The sequence below is a fragment of the Haliotis rubra genome, unplaced genomic scaffold, assembly GCF_003918875.1.
Source record: "Haliotis rubra isolate DU_JTF1 unplaced genomic scaffold, ASM391887v1 Scf1333, whole genome shotgun sequence".
NCBI lineage: Eukaryota > Metazoa > Mollusca > Gastropoda > Lepetellida > Haliotidae > Haliotis > Haliotis rubra.
In genome coordinates, this window is record NW_025765263.1 from 77,300 (window position 1) to 100,683 (window position 23,384).

Consider the following 23,384-nt stretch of genomic DNA (forward strand, 5'->3'; position numbering starts at 1 on the left):
AGCATTGTGTCGTGGCGTCTTTGGCCCCCGGATTCCTGACAGCTGATGGCAGAAAAACCCTTCTCGACACCATGATTTGGCTTGAGACAATTATAGCACAACTTATTTGTTCTGACAATGTCTTTTCTCTCCTTAACTGTCTTGTTAGCAAATAAGGGACACCTATAGAGATAGTGACCTTCAGAGCACATGTGACATGGCACCTTACTGTTGTCTGGATATGAAGGAGACTTGACATTGGTGTTCTGTTGAACTTGACTTGCTGCTGATTTTGTGATGTGTGGCATTCCATAGTTTGGAGTTTTCTCGCTGTGAGTATTTTCATTCATGTTATAAACTGTGCCCAGTTTATCTTCATGCCTCGACTGCTGTGGTCTGCTTTGCTTTCTTTGAGAAATGGCGAATGGATTAGTCTCAGCTTCAACTCTGTCTCGCATCCAGTCAAGCAAGTCAATCAAAGTAGGATCATTGGTTGCCGCAAGTACTCTGACATGTTCATTCCATCTGCCCACCTTGTCCGCAGGTAAACGTCTGGCTACTTTAAGAACAATCTCGCAACTCAACAAGTTGGATTCATAGTTCAACAACTGTAATGTAATTATGCAGTCCCTCAGTGAAATGTAGAGTTTTCTCCTTGCTTGGGTATCATTAGAGTTGAGAACTGGGCCATTGGTTATCTTCTCGATAAAAGCTCTTGCGACTTTCATCCTGTGACCAAACGAGCGTTTAAGTTCCTTCATAGCAAGTGCATAATGTCTACCACTGAACCCAAGACCTTCGACAAGCTGTTTCGCTTCACCTTCTAGGAGAGATTGTAAAATGTCCATTCGTCGTGCGTCATTGATTACTGGTCTTGAATGGATTTGATAATGGAATTGCTCAATGAGGTGAGGTGAAATTGGGTTTAACGTCGTGCTTGAGAATATTTCGGTCATATGACCACATGCATGCGTGTGTATGTGTATGTGCGGCTGCTTGTACTAGCCCAGACTTAAGCTGGTTCTATAGTGCTAGCCCACTGAGATACCATGCCGCAGTGAAGCATGAATACCCCACTCAGACACATTATACTGACTCCGAGCCGACCAGTCCTTGTTGTACCCATTAATGCCGAGCGCCAGACAGGGACCAACAAGTACCATATTTAACGTCTTTTGGTATGACGCGGTCAGGGATCGAACCCGCAACCTTCCGCTCTCCGGGCGGACGCTCTAACCACTACACCACGGAGGCGGTCGAATTGCTCAATGAACTTGGGCCATTGTAAAGCACTTCCGTTAAACCTAGGAATGTCAACTCTTGGTAGGTCTCTGTCGCTTTCAACCTTTATCAGTGCATGAGCAATCTGTTCTGTGACTGGCGTATTTTCCCACTGAAGCTGTGTTTCTTCGCCTATGACCAGTTCATCTATCCAGGAGTCTATGTAGCCATGGCGTACCCTTGTTTGTTGTGCTTGTTTTTTGTGGTCTGTCTCTTGCTTGCGCTTGTGGTCAAACATCAGGTACCAGCATTCACTAACTTGATAAAAGACGTTCACATCTCGGTGCTGGATAACTTGTATTGATTGTGACATGGTGAGGTTACATTCGTGGTTGTGTTACTATAAACAGAGTCCACCAATATGCGGCAAGTTTCCGTGCTCAAACTACCTTTAATAAAATTTTTGTTCGTCAGCTTCTCGCTCCAGTTCATAATCACATGCTCAAGGGGAAGGGAGATAACTCTGTTTATAGTACTTTATGTTAGAAACAAAAGAAAAAAAAAAGGGGGTAGCGTTATTCGAACAAAGAATAGAATTTCATACAACTCTCATAACAATATTTAGTCAAACATGAGCCAAACATTCACATGTATATTAAGTCAAACATTAATATGCCTTGAGCCACACATCCACATGTATATTTAGTCAAACATTTATATGCCTTGAGCTAAACATCCACATGTATATTTACCTGAACAAAGACATTCCTTCCCAAACACAGAAAGGAACCCAGGAAATGGTCTCAAAAATGCAACCTGATCTCGGAGATGGTATGGTGTTCTCCATGTTTTTCATGCAACTCATGCTGCACGTGCTGTTCACAAGGACTAGCCCTATAATATGCACCCCCAAACCTGGTTGAAACATTCACATTACAACATCAACAGGATGCCGCAACTCACGACAGCTCAGAGGAACCAGGCGCTAGGAAGACTTGAAGCTGGCCACACAAGCCGTTGCCAATCACTTCCAGGTCAGCGTTCGGACCATCTACAGGCTGCAGCAACATTTCCCGGCCACCAACACCACAAATGATCGCCCCCATACTGGCAGACCAAGGGTGACCACAAGACAACAAGACCGCCATGTTGTGCGACAGCATGTACAGAATCACTTCATGCAGGCATCCGAAACAGCATGCCAGACAGTGGGAACACACGGAAGACCAATCAGTACTGATACAGTACGCCGACATCTTAACAGCAGGAACCTCTATTGCCATGGACCTTACCGTGGACCTATCCTCACGCCTTGTCATCGGCGTGAACGTCTACAATTTGCCCTACAACACCAAAACTAGTGATACAGGCAATGGAGAACTGTTCTGTTCACAGATGAGAGTCAGTACTGCGTATCAACTGCAGATGGCAGAACAAGTATATGGCGACTACGTGGCCAGCATTACTCAGACCAATGTGTTATGGAAAGAGACTCATGGGGAGGTGCAAGCATCATGGTATTGGGTGGAATAGGCCTGAACCAGACAGTGGGTCCTGTGGTGTTCCAGAATCTTGCAAATTGGTCCAGGTAGAGGAGGCGGCATCACAGCGGTGCGCTACATCGACCAAGCTCTCAGACCCCACGTCATACCACATTTCGCACGTCACCGGAAAAACATTTAATATCATGGTAACATCCGGTCCCATACTGCCAGAGCTACGCGGTGTCAACATTATGCAGTGGCCAGCCCTTAGTCATGATTTAAACGTCTTTGGGATGAAATTCAGAGGAAACTGAATAATGCCATACCAAGGCCGAACACAGCCGATTTATTGCACCAGGCCTTTCCCAGAGTGTGGTTCAAGGTGCCAATGGCTTTCATCAATGGATTGGTGCAGTCCATGCATAGACGCTGTGCTGCAGTTATTGCCGCTCGTGGTGGTCACACTAGATACTAAATTCAAGAGTCTGAATGGACTGCAAACGTTCACATAATGTCTTGGAATTGTGTCTTATTCATTGATGTGTCAGGATATTGTTCACAAAAAATGTTTTTGATCCGCTTATTATGTCCATTTCTGTAATGATTTGATTACAGTGCCTATCTAACTTTGAATTCGTACTGACGGTTCTTTTGCTGCTGAGCATATATTTAGTCAAACATTAATATGCCTTGAGCCACACATCCACATGTATATTTAGTCAAACATTCATATGCCTTGAGCCACACTTTCACATGTATATTTAGTCAAACATGCCTTGCAACACACACCTATATCCCTCGAGCAAAACATATCTTGGCTAGAGACAAATACCCCGTCTACATCCACAAGCAACTGGAGAAAGTCACTGCCATTGTTTCAAGGTATCCATGTGTTACTACTATGTACAAGTTCAATCCACCTACATTTGAGCCAAATATCAATGTCACTTGAACCAAACATGAGCCAAATATCCATATACTTTGACCAAACATCCATATGGACAATGTCCCACGGTAGGACGGTGGGTCGCAGATGACCCTGTCTTGGACAGTGCAAACAACAAAAAGAGGAGCTGTGGACTGATGACAACCGTAGATAGCGATTCACAAGGGAGGCCCGTTACAACCGCACGCAACTCCTATGCTTGTGATGGGTTCTCCGGAACCCCTTGGCTTACTAAGCAAAACGACTTCCAAGGAGATGGGTACTCCCGAGCGATGTGGTTTTTGGCCGCAAGTCAAGACAAAGGGACGCAACCCGGCATGTAGGCCTCACCTCGCCATGATTTAAAAGGTACCCCATAATTAAAGTCTTTCGACTAATAATCAGGCAAGCCCTTGCTTCGAAGCAGTCCCCACAGACACCATCACTTACAGGGTGAAAGGAAACCGAAAAGGAAAGCTCACACGTTTTAACATTCAGTTCCCAGACAACATCAAATTGACTCTCACTCCTTCACCTAAGGTAAGTCAAAGGCTGTGCCCGGCAACTTAGGAGCCAGAACGCAACAAAATCCACTGGAATTCAGGAGTGACACAATTCACTGATGTAATTGCTCTGTGGAGTACAGGTCAGTAAGCGTGAATGTCGAACACCTCTACATCGAAATACAAGACTGTGCCTCTAAGTCTATCAAGCCACAACATGGTTACAGTATCCCAATGCCTTAGTAAAAATAACGGAGACCTAGAAAAACTTTGCCATGTTTCTTTCACTCGAACTTCATGCTGTTGACATCAAGTGCATCAATACGAGCAGCAGTAGCTAAAGCTACCAGGAAGAAAGTCTTGAAGATAACTTGCTCACAATCCTCAGAGTCTCCGGAGACCGGATGATGGAATGGTCCACGGAAAGGTTCCAGGCCCGGAGGTTTATGAGTTGTTTATGAGTCTGCAAGAGCGCAACAGGTACTGGAGCTCGGGAACAGTGGAGATCTTCGTAACCGTAGTAGTAGCCAGCACTGAAGTGATATGCGCCAAATAGGTGGCTAAAGTAGTGGCTAAAGTAGTACCTTTGAGTTTCTTGGTAGCACGGAGATGGTGAAGGAAGTCAGCGACGACCTGAGCAGAAGGGGAAGTGAGGGGATGGAATACCCCTAACCTTACAATAATCTTCAAACTTCTTCCACTTGTCATCATACAGGGAATGAGTCAACGTACGGTGAGCTCTGGATATGCAAACAAAGCACACTAAACGTGCAGACGAAGGGTCTGAAGGATCTGATGGGACCCGTGACGCAGGTCTGAGTTTGGATGAAGAAGCAAGTCATCCTGGTCGGGGAAGTGGTACTGGGTTTGGCTCTGCAAGGCTTCTTAGCTTGACAAACCAACTCACTGGCCAAAATCTTGTTGGCCGCCATCAGCTTCTGAAGTACTCTGGGTAGCAGAGCTGGAGTGGGGAATGCGTACGCGTTTAGGTCTTCCGAGGATATTGCTAGAGCGTCGATATCCCGCCAGAGGGTCTGGAATGGGAGAGACGAACTTCGGAAGTTGGTGGTTGAACCTTGTGGCGAACAGGTCTATTTGGGGCCATGATAATGGGTAGATCATTGACTGGAAAATCTGGGGATATAACTTCCATTCCCTCGGCCAGGGACGGTGGGAACGGGACATGGTGTTGGCGATCACATTCTTCACGCCGGGGTGGATTAGCGCCTTGGGGTTGTTGGCCTGAAGTTGACCTCTGTAAGTGAAGGCTTGAGCTGAGGTGAGGAGGCCTAGCAAGACTTTCCACTGAGATAGGAACTGTTCTGTTTCATGTGCGAAACAGCTCTTTATTTCTTACCCATCTATAGACTAAACCTAGTCTGGTGGTTTATTTTCTTGCGTAATCTATATAAATGACCAGTCTAAAAACTATTATCCGGTTTGGACCAGTTTGCAGGTTTCAGGCGGCATGGCCGAATATTCAGGAATCCTCATCATTTTGAGTTATATAGGAGTAACACAGCAACGAGCGAGAATGTATTAAGTCTTTTATTTGGTATTTCATGTAAATCTAGATGCATAAGTATCAGTTGAGGCATGTTAAGCGATTATAAGTTTGTTATTGTAATCTAAGAAGTAGCGCTGTTCAGCTTTCAATCAGGCATAATTCATGTACAGCACTTTATGGCGTATATTGCCTTAGACCTCTATGACAGCATGTGATCTTTTAAGTCCTTTATGATTTAGGTATCGTAGAAACACAGTTTGCACTCTTGTTAAATGCGTAAATCATTTAGGTGTAAGTAAGTCCCAAACTTTCATGTTCAAGTTGCTCTATTGAAGCACTCATAAAATAATGTGCAGTTTACATGCAGAATAAGCCATGCAGAGTTGCTTCCCTTTAACTGTTAATCTATCTGAAATTTATAGAGATTGTGTAGCCTATTTCAGTGTGCATTTCATTATTTAATATTTGGGAAATTGTGTTGTTTTCTGACATTGTATTGATGTTTAGGATTGTGGCAGAATATTCAGGATAATACTTGGTGTAGGTACTGGGTGGACTTTAAGGAATATTTGAGGACATATACTATTGCCAATGTATTTTGTAGTTGCATGTCCAGTTTAGGTTATCATTGTGACAGTTTTGGATATCATATTTAGGCATACCTTGGCTAATGACTTAGTGCTATGGAATGTAATACTTACCATATTCAGGTCAGTTTAGACTAACTTGGCCTTTTGTACTTTTCAGTTTTTTACCCTCAACCTTCACCACCTCCTTTGGTGCTAAATATTAACATCTTGCAAATAAAAGGGTTCGCTATCCACAATAGGAACGTTCAATTAGTTGAGCTACCATGACAGTACTGATGGAGTGCTGAATGCAGTAGGTTCGGTGCATGGAGATTGTCAGTAGGGCTGGATATTGCCCTGATTTTTATATTGCGACATATTGCAATAATATAAGAGATATTGCAATATATATTGTGATATATTAACTGGAAGGTTTTTGCCCAAGTGCTTACATCATAAATTCATAATAGCTCTTTGTGTGCGACATCATCTTCTCAGTTGCTGTTACACCATACTTTCAGGCTCCCCGTCCCCATTTTGTATGGCTGTATGCCAATGGTTTACAGATAAATAAAATAATATAGAGCCTTAATGTGGAATATATTGCACCAGCGTTTTGCGAACATAATGATAAAGGTAATAGTATAACAAGAGTTTTATGGTCAGTGTTGTTTGCTTAAACAGAATGTACTTCAGTGCAGTATGTAATTATTATTACTGTATGTGATTTATTCAGATTCAATGTGTTAACATAAACTATTGCCAAATGAAACAAAAACAAGATTTAGTTGAACTACTTAAGATTAAAATCGCATGTGACCTCCAATAGCTAAGATCCTTGACTGGAATGTCATTATACAGAGCTACAAGTTTTCTACGACTCAGGCCTGTATGATAAATTAATATCATATGCCCCATTATGAAACAAACAAAAATAACAAAATGCTCTACTAATAAGTCCATATACAAATTGGTCCATTTGAGGCCACTTAATTCCTCCAAATGAAACCATTCAAACCCACAAAACGTAAAGTATTTGGTAGACTATTTGGCAATTTTGGAGCCACTTATAATGACATTTCCACTTGTTAAATGTTACATGAAACCAACAGATATAAAAGTATATTCGGCACTTTTAGAGCACATTGGTTTGCTATGGAAATCAAGGGCAGATAATTCAAATGGAGCTAACTTTGGATGGCTCAATATATTGCAGAATGTGAACCATATCGCGATAATCGTATCGCAAGATACTATAACGGTGTAACAGGCCAAACTTTCCCCCCCTGGCCAAACTTTCCCCGGGGAAACTTGGACCTAGGACGAACTTTCACCCCCTAGGCTTTATCTTCCCCGGGGAAAGTTTGTCCAAGGCCAAACTTTCCCCACTCTTGAATCAACTTTAAAGGCTACTTGTTTCCCATCCTTGTTCTTATAACAAAAGAGGGGGAGATTCTGGCCTAGCTAGGCTATTTCTTCCCCAACCTTGTTTTCATGTTTATGTTCGTCTTGAAAAAGTCATAAACAAAAACAAGACATAGCTATTCACGTGAACACATTGGTAAGATATTCATGTGGATGTCAAGTTCCATTAACAACTTACAGGTCATCTTCATCTTCATATATAACATGTACATGGTTCGCATTTTGTTTCAATATCCTTCTATAAGGTGAAATTAAAAAGAAAAGCAAGCATAAAAGCAAAGATATTATATCATTACTATTGTTTTATATTATCAATTACTTATTTTTATATTTCAATAATTTACTTATCCCCACTTACTCAAAATTGGCTTATGTCAAAATCATTACTATATTCGAAACTTTAACTAAATACCCAGTTTTTACTTGGATATCCATATCCATCCAAAATTTATTCCCTCATTCATGGCTTTAAATATGGCATCCATGTCGGCGACATCGACTTAACAGTTGGAAGCAGATGTAAACATCAACACAACAACAACAACCCAACACAATATCTATATCAAATGCTGTATCATCTATCATTCCACTATATAGCCTGATTCTATATTCAAAAGACAAGGTTTGATAAGGGATATACTTGGCCCATGGATATCTGAATCATATTTCATTCACCCAAAGTGATTATGGATTAGTAAACAAGCTTACGTGAATAATGTTCCATGACATTTATACATACATACAACAAATATATGATAATAAACAGCATGATAAGAGAGCAAGCAACCTGTGTATATTACATCTTATTTACCCATCAAATGTGCGATTGAATGTTTACGTGTTATGGTGACATGATTTGGACAGATGAAGAACAAATGCAATGTGTCTTCATAGGAATGGCGGCAGCAGCTGGATGGATTTAGAGATATATGCCGTTCAAACACGTATGAATTCAAATCACTACACCCAAGTCAGAGACAAAAATGGACTATTTAGCAAATATGTGTACCAAAATATAAGTCAACATTGACAAAAATCCGGTATCCAGATTACAGAGTGAGTCACAACCCATAAAATCCAGGATGCTGGCTACTTGACAAGGCATCACTGCTGGTACCATGTGCAGAAACTTGACCCACCTGTCCAGAAGCTTGCTGATGATGTAAAAGCAAGGGTGATGAAGATGACGAACCAGGCATGATTGCATCCAGCGATACATCATAACGCTGATACGAGTTGACTGCAGTAACAGGACTCAGTGAAGTGTCGTAAAATACTCCGGGATAGCAAGCTTATCTACTAATTCACAAACAGGTGGTTGTAGAGCTGATATCTATGTCGAAGGGTAGATTCCTTGAACCAAATCATTCATCAAATAATCATTCATGAATCTATATAGCGCATCATTCACAGTCCTATGCTCTGTGAACTTAGCAAGGGAAAGCCTGGGAGAAGAGAACAGTCTTTAATTGTGACTTGAAAGATTCAAGTGAAGAGGGAGATTTAAGGTTTTTTGGGTACACAATTCCATTTTGCTGCAGCTGCATATTTGAATGTTTTCTTGCCAAAAGTTGATCAGATGGTCAATTAAATCTGGAATGAGATGAGCCCCAGTCACAGAGGAGTCTTTAGGCGAAATTTAGATGTCTGCGCTACTGACAAAGCTACTACCTCTGTACAACCAGCAGAACAAGGGGGTCAGGTGGGATAAGTCATGTGACTTATAAAAATCTTCTAGCACCTCACAGGCCATAGGATAGTCTGGAGAAACAAGTCGTGCATAGAGCATGCCGCTCGTTGTTAGGCATTCACCGCATCACAAATTACATCATGTTGATAGCTGGTATAGTTTGACAAATTTGGCCGTTTCTAGATGCAAGTTCACGATCCTCGATGAGGATGTAAAAATAGAGTGTTGACAAGTTCCGATCCATCATGTTGAATGTAGTAAGTCGATCATCTGGTATCTTGCTCTAGATAGGTTTCAGTAACCCATGCTTGTCGTAATAGGTCGTGTGAAGCCAATATCTGGTGTCCCCCGCCGTCATGTTGCTCGAATATTGCTAAAAGCGGTGTAAATCAAACTCAGTCAGTCAGTCAGTGTTGATCACTGGATTGTCCAGTCCAGACTCGATTATTTACAGACCACCGCCATATAGCTGGAATATTGCTGAGTGCAGCATATAACTAAATTCACTCACTCACTCTAGATAGGTGGTCGGCGAACCAAGAGATCATGTGTGTCGAATCAACCAGAACTATTCCTGCATCTTAAGGGCGAGAACGAAGACGAGGTTCGATGTGGGTTGAGTATCTTGGGAGGCATCACAGACACAAGTAGGGTAGGCTCTGACGAACCCATAGGCTGGGAAGAAAGTTGTTGTCTGAACGTCTGCGAAGATACACATTTGCCAAACCTCAAGGAGCATTCTGAAGATGCACAGTGTGGGAAGTAACAATGGCAGAGGGGATCAACAGAGTTGGTAGGCAAGGTCCGAGGAACGCATAGTTTGGCGAATGCTGACAGTTCAATCTAACAGTTCGGTGACCGGGATTGGTTCAGTGATCTGAGTCGGTTCGACGATCTGGTGAATCCAATCGGTGTGGAGAAAGGATTCGGTGTGCTGACTGCATACGAGTCAATTACACATGGTAATCTTAATCCCTGTATACGAGACAATTACACACGGTAATCTTAATCCCTGTATACGAGACAATTACACATGGTAATCTTAATCCCTGTATAGAGACAATTACACATGGTAATCTTAATCCCTGTATACGAGACAATTACACATGGTAATCTTAATCCCTGTATATGAGACAATAACACACGGTAATCTTAATCCCTGTATCCGAGTCAATTACACATGGTAATCTCAATCCCTGTATACGAGTCAATTACACACGGTAATCTTAATCCCTGTATACGAGACAATTACACATAATAATCTTAATCCCTGTATCCGAAACAATTACACATGGTAATCTTAATCCCTGTATACGAGACAATTACACATGGTAATCTTAATCCCTGTATATGAGACAATTACACATAATAATCTTAATCCCTGTATACGAGACAATTACACACGGTAATCTTAATCCCTGTATACAAGACAATTACACACGGTAATCTTAATCCCTGTATACAAGACAATTACACACGGTAATCTTAATCCCTGTATACGAGACAATTACACACGGTAATCTTAATCCTGCATTTAGACAATGCCTAGCAAAAGCAAATTAGAACTGAATAGGTAAAAAATCTTGCCTAGTTGTGTTTATTTGCAAATTTGATGTCTTTACTCACAAAGTCGTCATCTCTTGTTCGTTCAGGCGAAAAGATATGATGTCGTATTCTTACTGGTCACTAGCAAAAAAGTTTGACGAAAGTGTTACCCGTAGATAAGCAAACCCCTTTCTACAGGCTGCTTTTTTTGCTCTCCAATATTCGGGTTATCTACAGTAAAATATGGCAGTACCCATGTTGGGAATCAAACCCGGGTCTTCAGCGTGACGAGCTAATGCTTGAACCATTAGACTGCCCCATCGCCCCTTCTTCACAACAACTTACTAACCATCTTCAGCGTGACAACCTAACACTTTAACCATTAGACTGCCCCATCGCTCCTTCTTCACAACAACTTACTAACCATCTTCAGCGTGACAACCTAACACTTTAACCATTAGACTGCCCCATCGCCCCTTCTTCACAACAAACTTACTAACCATCTTCAGTGTGACGAGCTAACACTTTAACCATTAGACAACCCCATCACCCCTTCTTCACAACAACCTACTAACCATCTTCAGCATGACGAGCTAACACTTTAACAATTAGACAACCCCACCGGCCCTTCTTCACAACAACCTACTAACCATCTTCAGCATGACGAGCTAATGCTTTAACCATTAGACTACCCCATCGCCCCTTCTTCACAACAACTTACTAACCATCTTCAGCATGACGAGCTAACACTTTAACCATTAGACAACCCCATCGCCCCTTCTTCACAACAACCTACTAACCATCTTCAGCGTGACGAGCTAACACTTTAACCATTAGACTACCCCATCGCCCCTTCTTCACAACAAACTTACTAACCATCTTCAGCATGACGAGCTAATGCTTTAACCATTAGACTACCCCATCGCCCCTTCTTCACAACAACTTACTAACCATCTTCAGCGTGACGAGCTAACGCTTTAACCATTAGACAACCCCACCGCCCCTTCTTCACAACAAACTACTAACCATCTTCAGTATGACGAGCTAACGCTTTAACCATTAGACAACCCCATCGCCCCTTCTTCACAACAAACTTACTAACCATCTTCAGCATGACGAGCTAACGCTTTAACCATTAGACAACCCCATCGCCCCTTCTTCACAACAACTTACTAACCATCTTCAGCATGACGAGCTAACACTTTAACCATTAGACAACCCCACCACCCCTTCTTCACAACAACTTACTAACCATCTTCAGCATGACGAGCTAACGCTTTAACCATTAGACTACCCCACCACCCCTTCTTCACAACAACCTACTAACCATCTTCAGCATGATGAACTAACGCTTTAACCATTAGACAACCCCATCGCCCCTTCTTCACAACAAACTTACTAACCATCTTCAGTATGACGAGCTAACGCTTTAACCATTAGACTACCCCACCGCCCCTTCTTCACAACAAACTTACTAACCATCTTCAGCATGACGAGCTAACGCTTTAACCATTAGACAACCCCATCGCCTCTTCTTCTTCACAACAACTTACTAACCATCTTCAGCATGACGAGCTAACGCTTTAACCATTAGACAACCCCATCGCCCCTTCTTCACAACAAACTTACTAACCATCTTCAGCATGACGAGCTAATGCTTTAACCATTAGACAACCCCATCGCCCCTTCTTCACAACAACTTACTAACCATCTTCAGCATGACGAGCTAATGCTTTAACCATTAGACTACCCCATCGCCCCTTCTTCACAACAAACTTACTAACCATCTTCAGCATGACGAGCTAACGCTTTAACCATTAGACAACCCCATCGCCCTTCTTCACAACAACTTACTAACTTACTAACCATCTTCAGCATAACCATGAGACTAACGCTTTAACCATTAGACAACCCCCAGCCCCTCAAAGCCCTTCGCCCTTCTTCACACAACAAACTTACTAACCATCTTCAGCATGACGAGCTAACGCTTTAACCATTAGACAACCCCATCGCCCCTTCTTCACAACAAACTTACTAACCATCTTCAGCATGACGAGCTAACGCTTTAACCATTAGACTACCCCATCGCCCCTTCTTCACAACAACTTACTAACCATCTTCAGCATGACGAGCTAACGCTTTAACCATTAGACAACCCCATCGCCCCTTCTTCACAACAACTTACTAACCATCTTCAGTATGACGAGCTAACGCTTTAACCATTAGACTACCCATCGCCCCTTCTTCACAACACAACTTACTAACCATCTTCAGCATGACGAGCTAACGCTTTAACCATTAGACAACCCCATCGCCCCTTCTTCACAACAAACTTACTAACCATCTTCAGTATGACGAGCTAACGCTTTAACCATTAGACTACCCCATCGCCCCTTCTTCACAACAACTTACTAACCATCTTCAGCATGACGAGCTAACGCTTTAACCATTAGACAAACCCATCGCCCCTTCTTCACAACAAACTTACTAACCATCTTCAGCATGACGAGCTAACGCTTTAACCATTAGACAACCCCATCGCCCCTTCTTCACAACAAACTTACTAACCATCTTCAGCATGACGAGCTAATGCTTTAACCATTAGACTACCCCATCGCCCCTTCTTCACAACAACTTACTAACCATCTTCAGCGTGACGAGCTAACGCTTTAACCATTAGACAACCCCACCACCCCTTCTTCACAACAAACTTCTTAACCATCTTCAGTATGACGAGCTAACGCTTTAACCATTAGACAACCCCATCGCCCCTTCTTCACAACAACTTACTAACCATCTTCAGCATGACGAGCTAACGCTTTAACCATTAGACAACCCCATCGCCCCTTCTTCACAACAAACTTACTAACCATCTTCAGTATGACGAGCTAACGCTTTAACCATTAGACAACCCCATCGCCCCTTCTTCACAACAAACTTACTAACCATCTTCAGCATGACGAGCTAACGCTTTAACCATTAGACTACCCCATCGCCCCTTCTTCACAACAACTTACTAACCATCTTCAGCATGACGAGCTAACGCTTTAACCATTAGACAACCCCATCGCCCCTTCTTCACAACAACTTACTAACCATCTTCAGTATGACGAGCTAACACTTTAACCATTAGACTACCCCACCGCCCCTTCTTCACAACAACTTACTAACCATCTTCAGCATGACGAGCTAACGCTTTAACCATTAGACTACCCCATCGCCCCTTCTTCACAACAACTTACTAACCATCTTCAGCATGACGAGCTAACGCTTTAACCATTAGACTACCCCATCGCCCCTTCTTCACAACAAACTTACTAACCATCTTCAGTGTGACGAGCTAACGCTTTAACCATTAGACTACCCCATCGCCCCTTCTTCACAACAAACTTACTAACCATCTTCAGCATGACGAGCTAACACTTTAACCATTAGACTACCCCATCGCCCCTTCTTCACAACAAACTTACTAACCATCTTCAGCATGACGAGCTAACGCTTTAACCATTAGACTACCCCATCGCCCCTTCTTCACAACAAACTTACTAACCATCTTCAGCGTGACGAGCTAACACTTTAACCATTAGACTACCCCATCGCCCTTCTTCACAACAACTTACTAACCATCTTCAGCGTGGACGAGCTAACACTTTAACCATTAGACTACCCCATCGCCCCTTCTTCACAACAACTTACTAACCATCTTCAGTATGACGAGCTAACACTTTAACCATTAGACTACCCCATCGCCCCTTCTTCACAACAACTTACTAACCATCTTCAGTGTGACGAGCTAACACTTTAACCATTAGACTACCCCATCGCCCCTTCTTCACAACAACTTACTAACCATCTTCAGCATGACGAGCTAACACTTTAACCATTAGACTACCCCATCGCCCCTTCTTCACAACAACTTACTAACCATCTTCAGTGTGACGAGCTAACACTTTAACCATTAGACTACCCCATCGCCCCTTCTTCACAACAACTTACTAACCATCTTCAGTATGACGAGCTAACACTTTAACCATTAGACTACCCCATCGCCCCTTCTTCACAACAACTTACTAACCATCTTCAGCGTGACGAGCTAACACTTTAACCATTAGACTACCCCATCGCCCCTTCTTCACAACAACTTACTAACCATCTTCAGTGTGACGAGCTAACACTTTAACCATTAGACTACCCCATCGCCCCTTCTTCACAACAAACTTACTAACCATCTTCAGCATGACGAGCTAACACTTTAACCATTAGACTACCCCATCGCCCCTTCTTCACAACAACTTACTAACCATCTTCAGTGTGACGAGCTAACACTTTAACCATTAGACTGCCCCATCGCCCCTTCTTCACAACAACCTACTAACCATCTTCAGCGTGACGAGCTAACACTTTAACCATTAGACTACCCCATCGCCCCTTCTTCACAACAAACTTACTAACCATCTTCAGCGTGACGAGCTAACACTTTAACCATTAGACTACCCCATCGCCCCTTCTTCACAACAACCTTACTAACCATCTTCAGCGTGACGAGCTAACACTTTAACCATTAGACTACCCCATCGCCCTTCTTCACAACAACTTACTAACCATCTTCAGTGACGAGCTAACACTTTAACCATTAACCATTAGACTAACCCCATCAGCCTTCTTCACAATCGCCCCTTCTTCACAACAACTTACTAACCATCTTCAGCGTGGACGAGCTAACACTTTAACCATTAGACTACCCCATCGCCCTTCTTCACAACAACTTACTAACCACTTCACTAACCATCTTTCACCATTAGACTACCCTATCGCCCTTCTTCACAACAACTTTAACCATTAGACAACCCCATCGCCCCTTCTTCACAACAACTTACTAACCATCTTCAGCATGACGAGCTAACGCTTTAACCATTAGACTACCCCATCGCCCCTTCTTCACAACAACTTACTAACCATCTTCAGCATGACGAGCTAACGCTTTAACCATTAGACTACCCCATCGCCCCTTCTTCACAACAACTTACTAACCATCTTCAGCATGACGAGCTAACGCTTTAACCATTAGACTACCCCATCGCCCTTCTTCACAACAACTTACTAACCATCTTCAGCATGACGAGCTAACGCTTTAACCATTAGACTACCCCATCGCCCTTCTTCACAACAACTTACTAACCATCTTCAGTGATGACGAAGCTAACGCTTTAACCATTAGACTACCCCATCGCCCCTTCTTCACAACAAACTTACTAACCATCTTCAGCATGACGAGCTAACGCTTTAACCATTAGACTACCCCCATCGCCCCTTCTTCACAACAACTTACTAACCATCTTCAGCATGGACGAGCTAACACTTTAACCATTAGATTAGACTACCCCATCGCCCCTTCTTCACAAACAACTTACTAACCATCTTCAGCGTGACGAGCTAACACTTTAACCATTAGACTGCCCTATCGCCCCTTCTTCACAACAACTTACTAACCATCTTCAGCATGACGAGCTAACACTTTAACCATTAGACTACCCCATCGCCCCTTCTTCACAACAACTTACTAACCATCTTCAGCGTGACGAGCTAACACTTTAACCATTAGACTACCCCATCGCCGCCGCCCTTCTTCACACAACAACTTACTAACCATCTTCAGCGTGACGAGCTAACACTTTAACCATTAGACTACCCCATCGCCCCTTCTTCACAACAACTTACTAACCATCTTCAGCATGACGAGCTAACGCTTTAACCATTAGACTACCCCATCGCCCCTTCTTCACAACAACTTACTAACCATCTTCAGCGTGACGAGCTAACACTTTAGCCATTAGACTACCCCATCACCCCTTCTTCACAACAACCTACTAACCATCTTCAGCGTGACGAGCTAACGCTTTAACCATTAGACTACCCCATCGCCCCTTCTTCACAACAACTTACTAACCATCTTCAGCGTGACGAGCTAACACTTTAACCATTAGACTACCCCATCGCCCCTTCTTCACAACAACTTACTAACCATCTTCAGCATGACGAGCTAACGCTTTAACCATTAGACTACCCCATCGCCCCTTCTTCACAACAACTTACTAACCATCTTCTTCACAACAACCTACTAACCATCTTCACTAACCATCGTGACGAGCTAACACTTTAACCATTAGACTACCCCATCGCCCCTTCTTCACAACAACTTACTTACTAACCATCTTCAGCGCATGACGAGCTAACGCTTTAACCATTAGACTACCCCATCGCCCCTTCTTCACAACAACTACTAACCATCTTCAGCATGACGAGCTAACACTTTAACCATTAGACTACCCCATCGCCCCTTCTTCACAACAACCTACTAACCATCTTCAGCATGACGAGCTAACACTTTAACCATTAGACTACCCCATCTTCTTCACAACAACTTACTAACCCTTCTTCACAACTTACTTTGAACTTGAGTTACTTTGTGTCTCAATCTTGCTGTTATCTTTACACTTGTGTCTGTGCCTTGACCTCTGTTGTCCTTGGATATGTACCTGTACCTTTCGCTCGGACGTTGTTTTATCTTCTGGCCTTTTTCCTTGTGTCTTGACTTATGGATCTCAATTCTGAGTAAGAATATGGACCTGAAACATGTGTTGGAATCAATAACATGCAGATAACATGGTGACAATACTGACCAAACCTATTGTGGATAGCGAACACTTTAATCATAAGATGTACAAGTTGGAGGTTTGGATGGTAGTACAGAAGGTAGGTAGGAGGGTCAAAAACAGAAAAATACAAAAGCCCAAATTTAGTCTAAACAGACCTGAATATGGTAAGTTCCACATTCCATAGCACTTAGTCATATAGTTTAGGTATGCCTAAATATGATATCCCAAACTGTCACAATGATAACCTAAACTGAATGTGCAACTACAAAATACATTGGCAATAATGTATATGTCCTGAAATATTACTTAAAGTCCACACAGTACTTAAAGCAAGTATTTTCTGAATATTCTGCCATAATCATAAAGATTAATACAATGTCCGAAAATTACACAATTTACCAAATATTGACAAAGAAATACACACTAAAATAGGCTACACAAATTTCATATAGATTAACAGTTGAAGGGAAGCAGCTCTGTATAGCTTAAAATATGGCTACTGCATGTAAACTGTATATTTTATGAGTGCTTCACTTGAGCGACTTGAACATGAAAGCTGGCCAATTTACACCTAAATGACTTACACATTTAAGAGTGCTAACTGTGTTTCTACAATACCTTAATCATAAAGGACTTAAAATACACATGCCGTAAAATCCTGTCCATGAATTGTGCCTGATCGAAAGCTGAACAGCGCTATTTCGTAGATTACAATAACAAACTTATGCGTTTATGGGGCAGGTAATTGGCAGTTTCTCACCGCGAGAGCCGCATTTATTCGTCAATAGAAAGCACCTCTTATTCAGTGAGTCATGCACATGTGTGTCATTACTTTCTTTAATCGCAATATACCTATTATTTCAACCAATTTAGTAGTACTGAGCAAATATTACCTTTTCTTACAAGAGATGCTACCTTTGGTGTCAATCAGAAGAAGTATTTAAAGTGTTTTGATAGTAATTGCTAATCATTATCATAGGCTTATACAGCGTTTGGCAAATGAACGCATGTCGGCGAGAAAGGGGATTATGATGTTTTTACAGAGGTAAGTGTCTGGTACTCTTTATTGGGAATGGATACTAAAATACTTCTTATGCACATTGATTGAATTAGATGTAATGTTTTAGAGGTTACTGAAGATTATATTTCTTCAACTTCCTAATAAATAGGAAACAATATACCAAATTTCAAGGACATACAAAGAATTCAATAGAATAGTTTGAATTTACTTTTTAGGCATTATTACGTTGTCATGTTTCATATAATGAATTATTACCTACGAAGGCGAACATATCAGGGTTCATATTTCTCATACGATGCCTTAGGGCAAAATATCACTTTGTCATGGTGACGTGATGTCATGAACAATTCTATGACGTCATGTTTCTTCTGTGACGTTGCGTTCTACATGCGGCGATGCCAATGCTCTCGCTCGGGAAATACCAACATTTAGGCACTCATGTCGTAAACATAGTATGACATGGGCACTCATATAATATCCTCTTTATATAATGTATAAACACAAATAATTATACATCCTAGCTCAAATAGATTAGACATAAATTAACTTACTAATTTAAAACTTACTGAATTGTAACTAGTTATTTGCCATAATCTAAAGTTGATAATGTTACCTAATCGAATATAAAGTGATAAGTCGCGCCTTTGCATCGGAATATATATACATGTCAGTGTTATTACAACAATGAAATCTTTTACTATGGTCGTTACGAAACACAGTAAGTTAGTAATTCAAAAAATTCTTAGACATAGACAGAAGTAATATCATAAGTTATTACATGTAAACCATACAAAGATACAAAGCATTTTTGTTCAAGCTGTTAAAAGTTTCATGTTGATTTGAATTGTCAGTTTTCTATGCAATTTACATGAGCATTGTGCAAAACATTTGTATTTGATCTCTGTAATTATCAAATCCGGTGTTATTATCACTTGTATCAATGAACTCAGTCTCTATTGATTCATTGTCAATAAAAGCTGGATAGTATATCAGTTACGGTATCAATACACATGCGTATAATCATTCAATCAGATTACAGTAATAAGATAATTGACCTTGAAATAACAGCCTCCAGTAGAATGCATATGTAGTTACGTCCTTGTTGAAAGGTTTGTCCCGTGACAAGTGTAAAATAAACAAAGTACCAAGCTATGAATGTGCTCTCTGTTAGTCACAGACTAGCGTAATAGTACTTTCATTAAAATAATCTGTATACACTAGAAATGTATCAGCAAAAACGCTAATTTCGTAGAAGATTATAAAGTTTGTAAGTAAATTCTTCTTTACAGTATGTCATTGTCATCGATGTTTTGTAAAACTGAACCTCACACAATGATATGATAGAGAGTATTTGTTATGTATGGCTCATCTCTTAGATACAAAGAATACATGCATATGTTGATAAAATATAAATGTACAAGCCACCAAAAGTCTACAAGAGAAACTTGCAATAAAATTACATATAACGTTGCAATACATGATATGTATTCACAACTGTTAGTCTCGGCACAGCGAGTCGGGCAATCAGCGAAGTGTTCCAGGTGTTGAGTAGTGAAGTGGCTCTCGGGTTTAATGAGTTAAAGTCCACACAATACTTAAAGCAAGAATTTTCCTGAATATTCTGCCATAATCATAAAGATTATACAATGAACGAAAATAACACATTTCCCAAATATTGACAATGAAATAGACACTAAAATAGGCTACACAAGCTGCACAAATTTCATATTGATAAACAGTTGAAGGGAAGCAACTCTGTATGGCTTATTCTACATGTAAACTGTATATTTTATGAGCGCTTCACTTGAGCGACATGAACATGAAAGCTTGGCAAATTTACACCTAAATGCTCACTGTGTTTCTGCAATACCTAATCATAAAGGCCTTAAAATACACATGCTGTGATAGGAGTCTAAGGCAATATAGGCCGTAAAATCCTGTACATGAAGTGTGCCTGATCGAAAGCTGAACAGCGCTACTTCGAAGATTACAATTGCTTAACATGCCTAAACTGATACTTAAGCACCTAGATTTACATGAAAATACATAATATAAACTTAACACACATTGCTCGTTGCTGTGTATGTCCTTTTTTTCCTAAAAATTGAAGTTTTCAAAGACTGTAAATGCCATTCGGCCATGCCTCCTAAAACCTGAAAACTGGTCAAAACTGGATAATAGTGCTAGACTGGTCCTTTATATAGATCGTGCAAGAAATAAAGCACCAGCTAGACTTAGTTTAGTCTATAGATTGCTCAAGAAATAAAGTGCTGTTTTGCACATAATACAGAACACTCCCCCGGAATATCTTGCAAAGATACTACAAACTCTAGACGCAAGTCTTAACCAGAATCCAATTCTAGGATCAAACCTTACAAACATCAATTAAGTCCAAATACAAATATAAAAGAAGAAAGTCTGAGCATTAGTCTATGGGTAAGAGTTCACAATGCAATATGAGATTGTCTGTTCAAGATTCCAAGATTCAGCTAGTCCTTAGAACTTTCCGCTGCTAGCAGCAGAACCAACTCGGTCACTGGACATGTGTAGTGAACAGTCTTTCCATCACGAATAACCTTGAGAATACATTTTCTGACCTTTCCATCTCTGCACTTGAGAGCAACTACAACAACGCCTAAAGACCAGTTGTTCCTGTGAACATCCTTGTCCTTCATCATAACAAAATCACCATGTTCGGTTGATCCACCTGCCATGTTGTCCTGACAGTTAGTGTATGTAGGTATTCCTGTCTCCAGCGACGCCAGAATGTGTCCGCCAAGTCTTGTACTTGTACAAGTCCTTAATATTAGTGTTTACTCTGTCCCACTCCAACACATGGTTGGATTTCTGTGTTATCAAAGTAGAGGGAGAAAGAATGAATGGTTCATCTGGATCCGTCGACACGGGTACCATCGGCCTGCCGTTCACAATTGTACAACCTCTGCTAGAAGAGTGGTCAGAACTTCATGTGTGAACTTCCTGGTTGACACATCAGACAACATACTGTCCAGAAGTCTCTGCACAATCCCTATCATTCTCTCCCAAACGCTACCCATGTGCGACACATGAGGAGGGTTAAAGATCCATTTGGTTCGATTGTTCGATAAGAACATTTCAATTTTCACATCCTCCACATTTATTGCATAAATTTCAAGACTTTCTGAAGATCCAACAAAGTTTGTTCTGCGGTCTGAACGGAATTCCTGCACATTTCCACGAATGGAAATAAAACGATGCAAGGCGTTAATGAATGATGAAGAGCTCATCTCTTCCGATCACCTTAATATGAATGGCTCTACAAACCAAACATGTGAAAAGCAATCCACACCTCCTACTGTGAGCTATTCCACCTCTAGTTTTCCTTGAAGTCACAGTCCATGGTCCAAACATGTCAACTCCGACAAAGATGAATGGAGGTGATGGAATTAACCGATCAATGGGAAGGTCTGCCATTTTCTATGTTTCAAACTTTCCTCGTAATTTCCTACATTTCACACATCTGTGAATGATGGCAGACACCAGTCTCTTTCCGCCGATAATCCAATATCCCGCTGCTCTCACGGCCCCTTCTGTGAATAAACGTCCCTGATGTTTCACACATTCATGGTGACACCTTACCAAGAGAACTGCGATGTGGTGCTTTCTGGGTATGATAAGTGGAGTCCTCTGATTAGTGTTAATTGGTGCATTCTTGAGTCTACCTCCCACACATAACATGCCATTTTCATCAATGACTGGATTGAGAGGCAGTAACTTACTATCCTTGTGTAAGGGAGTTCCCAGTCATGCCGTTTATCTTCCTCCAATGGCTCGTCCCAATCAACTTTGTCCAACATCAGATCACGAAGGATAATCTTTCCTTGCACAACCACTGGGGCGACTACTCCCATAGGATCGTAGATACTGTTTATTGTCGATAATATGCCACGACCTGTGTAAGGTTTTTCGTCCATGCATGTACGGAAAGTGAACGTGTCAGTTTCAAAATTCCACCACATGCCCAAGTTTCTCTGTACAGGGAAGGGATCTACATTCAGATCCAAGTCCTTGAGATCCTCAGCTAGATCCTCTTCTGGGAAAGATAGCATAACCGCAGCACTATTTGACACAACCTTGTGGAGTCTGAGTTTGCCATTGCACTCAAGTGTATCCTGTGTTCTCTTCAAAAGATCAACTGCTTGTGAAACTGATGCGCATGATGTCAGCCCATCATCTCCTCTATGAAAGTGCATGTGTGGCTGCCAAAAACTGCTTCACCCCTTTGTGCTGCTCGATTCAACCCATACGTTGCAACCGCAGGTGAAGGCTTGTTGCCAAAAACGTGTACTCTCATCCTGCATTCAACGAGATTCTTCAAAGGGTCATTGTCTCTGTACCATAGAAATCTAAGGACATTTCTATGGTCCTCTCTCACCTGGAAGCAGTGAAACATACTCTGAATGTCCGCCATCACTGCTATTGCTTCTTTCCTGAAACGCAGTAGAACGCCAAGCAAACTGTTATTGAGGTCCGGTCCTTGAAGCATAACGTCATTCAAAGATACGCCATCAAATTCTGCTGAAGAATCAAAGACAGCCCTCAGCTGGTCCGGCTTCTTGGGATGGTAAACCCCAAATATAGGTAAGTACCAATGTTCTTCCCCTGCCTTTAAGGGAGGGGCAACCTCTGCATGGTTAGAGTCCAGAATCTTCTGCATGAATTCCACAAAGTGTCTCCTTTTTGTGTGATCACGTTTCAGTCCTTTATCTAAGGCAATCGCCCTCTTCAGTGCCTGTGACCTGTTGTCAGGAAGAGTGCGCCTGTCCTGTTTGAAGGGAAGGGGTGCTACCCATTGTCCATCTGGTCCAAATAACATCTCC

At 41.6% G+C, this 23,384-nt stretch overlaps 1 long non-coding RNA gene across 1 annotated transcript; it reads left to right on the forward strand.

The window, feature by feature from the left end:
• Positions 1-1,580: 1,580 nt before the first annotated feature.
• LOC124267731 lies at positions 1,581-22,299 on the forward strand. The gene is made up of 4 exons (XR_006896108.1): positions 1,581-1,591; positions 1,995-2,000; positions 6,885-6,888; positions 22,148-22,299. It is a non-coding gene; the product is annotated as an uncharacterized LOC124267731 (long non-coding RNA).
• Positions 22,300-23,384: the final 1,085 nt, after the last annotated feature.